We start from the raw sequence: 6000 nt of genomic DNA, 5'->3' as shown, positions 1-6000 counted from the left end.
AAGTCTAGGAATGGTCTGTAAGCATGTGGAGCATTGTAGGAACATCCATCCTTTCCTATGGATGAATAAGGAATTCCTCAAGTGTACAAAGCCATAATCTTTTGCAAATGTTATAAAAAACCCACCATAGTGATATAATTTCCTTTTCAAACTATCCTTTTTCTTCTTCTCTCTGTGAAAGCTAATATTTAGAAACCAAATTAGGAAGACAAACACAGCTTTTCTTTGCAGGAAGCTCATTCTTTTCTGTTATAAACAGCACTAGTAGGCTGGGCTTTTACCCAGCAAGGGCTGCCAGCCCTGTAAGAGAGGTTACTCGTCTCCAGTCCATGTGGCTCTTTCCCAGTTATTATTACAGCATATATTTTAAAAAATATTTTTAGCTCAAACAGGCAGGCAGTGAATGAAAGTGAATGTGCTAGATGTCTCCCTCAATTCTGTCCAGTCTATACATTTTCTGCCTCTTCTGGGGTAAAGAGATGCCTGTGGATGGGGTATTCATCAGAAACCTTTTACAAGGGGAAGAAATTAAGCAAAAAGCTAGGCCTGCAGCACGCCACAGCTGTTGGCTTTACGTGTTAGGTTGGTCTGGGTTGTTCTGATAGGCCCAACCTTTTTCCCTCTTTCTAGGGCTGGCTTCTTAGCTCCTTGCAAGCTGGCCCATTCAGGGTATGTATTGTTTGTAGGAGATGCAGGTAATTTAGCAAAATCAGATCATGATGGACACCCCTCCTCTTACCACATTTATGTTTCATGACCTTTGGATCCTCAGCATGGTCACACAGGTTTTCTCATTTTGGCTGGAGCCTGGACACAGTGCGTTCACAAGCAAGTGCTTGGACCTTTCTCCTAATGATGTCTGCAGAGCTCACCAGAAGGTTGTAATCCAAAACTATATACGCTGCCATTTTCCTAACAGCCCTACTCTTGATTGGTGGCATCTCTATACGCGCATAAAACAAAGACTTTAATAATCTGATATGAACAGTCAAGAACTATCCCAGTAACCAGATTTTACTGAGATAATAGATTATGGATCAGCGACAGTTTATTTGCATCCAGTGCCCAAGTAGGGCAGGGAGAACTCCTGGGAGAGTTTGACTATTTATATAAGCCCTGTTTTTCACTTGATGGCACACTTTCCTGAAGACATAATGTCTTTGATACATCTTAGGAATCTCTGTTAACTCTGCTAAATCTGGGCCCTTAAAAATTATTTATGTGACATAAATACGTGTAAATTCTGGAATTCTGCTTACAGTCCCTAGACAAATGTTGTACAGCTTATTCTTGATCTCTCCTGGATATGAGAGCACGCTGAGAGCATTCTGTCTTCATGCCTTTCATTGTGCAGGGCAGAAGAACAGTCGGGTATCGGTGGGCCTGAAACTGTGTCTCAGCTTCCCACCCAAAACCAGCACACCTCATCTGAACTACCCACACCTCCTCCATGTGCAAAGCTTGAGCTGGGGATGCAGTCAGAACAGGATTTCTCACAAAACATTCTTTATTGCTTGTTGGGTGGTTGAAATAATGAGCAGTTGTTTCTGTGGTATTTTAGCCGTTACACTTTTGGTCCTGGCCAGAACAGAGGAATTGCAGAGAAGAGCACATTTCAAGTAATAAATTTAAACATTTTGAAACTTGAGGAAAAAAGGTGACTTAAGATGAAGCCAAAGATTCAGGTTAGATCTTGTTCAATCCAAACCAGGATATCCATCCCTGACAAAAATGTTGACCACGGCTATTTTTTTGGCACCGTGTCTGTTCTCTCCCCACCCTGCTTTCTTGGAAGTCACTGTGCTCTGGCTGTTCAATTAGAGACAGATAATTGATGCATTGCAGACTGGAAAAAGCTTATCACACTGCATTATTTGTTCCACCACTGAGCCCTATCACCACTGTGAAATCTATTTCTGCAAGTTTGAAAGAGACTTGGATAAACCACCTGGCGATCCTGTCTGGGACTGTTGACCCCGTCTGGGACTGTCGACAGTCTGATCCCGGCAGTTTGTCACGGACCCTTGCAAATGGCATTGATGGATGAAGGGGTCTGTGTCTCCAGTGCGTATTTTGGAGCAAGAGTTTGTGCAGATGAGCTGGTGGAGGCTGTGCATTGTTTTGGAGGATCACCTGGACTGAGCTCTTCTGGTAGCTGGAAGCTCAGGCCTGAATTTCTGCCCATTGATGATCCTTTTGTTTAGGGGATCCCTTAGTTTAGGCATATGGAGAGTGGGAAAGATGGGTTTTAGGCTGTACAAAGTGGAGAGATGAGATAGTAGTGGCAGTCCAAGGTTGCTGGAGCACATCACCCCAGGGTACCTCCCTGGGCAAACTGTGGGGGCCCAAGGGGTGGTAAAGGGCAATGGAAAGCCAGGACCTCAGCCCCAGCTCTCATATTATATTGGAAAGAAAACGCAAGTGTCAAGCAAGGCAAGAGGATTTCCTGATTGATGGAAAATTCAAAGTTAGGGAGGATCCAGACCCTTCTGTAGACTCACCTGCTTTGGGTGAGGGCAGAAGCCAAGTAATGGAGCTGGGTCTGCCCCAATCTCCTCCTCCAACAGCTAGTGATAGCTTCCTGTAACCAGTAAAGGAAAACACAAACTACACCTCACTGCTACATACCTCTGGGAACTGGTGTAGCTGCAAAACTACGCGCAGCTTGGGTGTCATGAACAAAATGCCCAAAGCACTCACTGCACCGTCACCATCTGCAGAGCTCAGTGGCAGTGGGTTACGGGAGAAGGAAAATGTTTAACCATGGATAAGACATTGCACAGACTGTGACTGTAAGCCTTTTTTGGGTGCACAATGCTTGGAAGGCCCCATGAATCTGCTTTTCCCTTGGTGGCCCATCTCTGGAGGCTCCCTCAGGGAGAAAGGTGGTGGGTTTTGCCTGAATCCCTGTTACTGACCAAAACTCCTGCAGAAACAAGGAGCAGATCACAGAAGCCTTCAATGAAAATACCTCAGTTGTTCCTGTGGGTTCACACTGGTCAGCACAGAGGTGGGAAAAGGCTTCAAAGCCACGTTGAGGACTGAGGGGTCTGTCCATTGCAGCAGCGACCCAAAGGGCAGCACAGTGCCCAGCATTTTGCATTGGCACTGGAGAGAGGAGGCTTTGTGCCTGCGTTGCTGCAGGAGTGGTGGAAGTGCCATCCAGGTCGAGGGAGCAGGCAGCCCAACAAGAGCAGGTCTGGGAGCGTACCAGGGAAGTCACGAGCCCAGAGAGTTACAGTGGGCCAGCAGTTTGGCGGTGGTTGGAGCATCGTGGTGGCACAGTGCTGGGTGGCCTTCATCCCTTCAGCTGTGGCCTGGCTCTCTCAGCGTGGCTCAGTGGGGAATGCTTGTGAAATTGCAGGTGCAGATTATGTCTGTGTCCGGTATGGAGGAGTTATCACTGCAAACAAGATTATTTCTAAGTGAAGGAACTGTAAACATTTAATTATGGATACAAGCCTCCCTGGGCCACTGCGGGCTTTTTAAAAAAAATTGTAATCATTTTGCTTTGTTGCCTCTTGAGACAGTGGCCTGCCTTTTTGCATAATAGCCTCACTAGTAACCCACTTTCCCAATGTCAATATGACTAACATAATAATAAGAGTCCGCTTTCTCCCAGAACAGAGTTTTTGCTTGCAGGGAAGGTGGGAAGCAGCTTTCACCCAGCAGTTACTGCATTTTAGCTGATATCTCATTATCTGACATAAACAGATCCATGTGTTTCACTTCATCTTGAGCTGTTGATTACCAGACAGAGGCATATCCTGCTGCCAGAGACCAACAGGGGAAAGGTAATTACAGCTGTGCTTGAGCTCAGCTGGCAAAGGCTGGAAGGGTGATGCTGCGTGTGCAAACACACAGCGAAGAGGTAGGGAGGGAGTTAGATCTTCTGTCGGCACTCCTGCAATGCATGCCAGCCCTACAACCAAAAGCAAAGCCAAACCTTTTATGTCAGTCCTTTTCTCGTCTCCAGTTCAGTAGGATCTGTCCTTCTCAACATGAGGCATTTTCAGTGTTTTATTTAAGTACAAAGTTAATTCAAAGCACTGCTATTTTTATGTCCTATTACTTTAGATTCAGTTCACACATTTGGGTAAGTGTATTTGACCATTTGGAGATCAAGAATGGAGAATCAGAATCAGTTCCTCCATTGCTTTTTACTTCTGAGTCCAAAATTTCTGCCTGTAGATGATGATTTTGTGGGCCAGTTTTTCCTTGCTAAAAGCACAGAGGAGAATGATGGGCAGAAAATAGTTCTGCAGATGATTTTGAACAGATTCTGTTCAAAAGATTGAAAATAAAACAGCAAAGTCTAAAGTCTATTATTCATTTGGACCAAAAAATATGTGTAGCACCAAACCACCAGAGCAGTGATGGGTAGGAACCAGGTGTACTCTATTAGAAAGCGAGGAAGGGAATCTTTCTTCTTTCTAATAGCTGCCAAGAAACATGCTTGTTTCAGCTTTTGCATGAAATGATAGATGGGGGCTTTGAAGCCCAAATCTCTGGGTTTTTTCCTCCTCCCTCTGGGACATGGGTGCTATGGATGTTCATTACTCATGTTGGAAACATTTGCCACAGGAAGCTCCTGGAACAGGGTTTGGAAAGCCATGAAAGCCCTAACGGCAGCTGAAAACATCAGTGCTGTCCCAGCACTTGCTGAATCAAATTATTAAGTGCCAAGATAAATTAATGTTTGTCTCTGAGTCATTCCCAATTTTACAGAGTCCAGGGTTTTCAGACTCCCTTCCTACCAAGAAAATCCTCTCTACTTGAAAAAGAAACCCCATTTTGGTGGCAGCAGCTTCCAAAATCTGGAACTGTGTTTTCAGAAATCTTGCTTCACTCTCCAGTAAATTCCTTTCCATCTCTCCTTGCCCAGTGAAATAACTGGAATATTTGCATTTTTTTAAAACCAGGATTTTCAGTAGTCATAAAGCATAGGCTAAAGAGCCTCTTCTGCAAGGTTGTTTAGTTAATTAATATTTATACACCGAAGCAAGGCTCAAGAGCTAATCTATGAAGTTTTATTCAATGATCCTGAACATGTGGCTTGAGAATCCAAGATTTCACTGAAATTGAATTAAGATTCCTGCCATTAGACCTTCAAAATAATGGAGATAAATACAACAAAAGCATGAAGCAAGGAGACACAGTTCTGTATGGCAAGCCTGTGGGCTGAGACAACCAGGAGCCATCCCTGTTCCTGGGGCTGTTGCTGAGACAACTGGGGTGCTGCAGGCAGCGGGTCATTATTTGCCTTCAGGGTGGAAACCCTGAGCCCACAGCAGCTGGGGACTCTGCTCCTACACCACGCTTGGCCAGTGGAGAAGAGGAAAAAGGGAAGACCTGCCCTTGGCTGCTTTTGCTCCCAGTAGTCCCAAGCATTGCCCCTGCACTGGCTCAGCTCGTGTCCGTGGGGGCTGGCCCTGCCTTTCTGGGAGAACGGCACAGCCCCACACTCCTCTCTGTGGGTTGTTAAATAGGAAATCACCAAGCAAGTGGCTGGATACAGGCCAACGCTGACACCCTTTGTGCTTGTGCCACCAGCAGACATACCCCGACTGAGCATTGCTCACCTCTCTCCACTGCATCTCCAGCCAGCACCTCCCCCTGCGACATGACTTGCCCTGCTGTCTCCCATGGAAAGGACTTGAATATAAAACAGAGAGTGCTTTCTCACCATCATTCAGCAACCATCGATTGTGCATCCCTTCCAGCATCTACAAGGGTTCGAATGAACAGCCTTTACATCACAGATCTCTCTTCCAGGCTCACCTTCCATTTAGACAGGAAAGCCACAGCACCTTTCAAAATCCTTGCTGCTTGAGCCTTATTCTCTTTACTTGGTGTCAAAACCAGGGATTCCTATGATTTCACAAGGATTAAGATTAGGTTTAGTTTCTTCATCCCCATCTCAGTAATACACCAGGGAGTGAAGACACATGATGGCTGCCCCTTGCAGCTGCAGTCAATGAAGTTGGGGCATTTTAGGAG

This window comes from Haliaeetus albicilla, chromosome Z (genome assembly GCF_947461875.1).
Source record: "Haliaeetus albicilla chromosome Z, bHalAlb1.1, whole genome shotgun sequence".
Taxonomy (NCBI): Eukaryota; Metazoa; Chordata; class Aves; order Accipitriformes; family Accipitridae; genus Haliaeetus; species Haliaeetus albicilla.
This window is presented reverse-complemented; position numbering follows the sequence as displayed.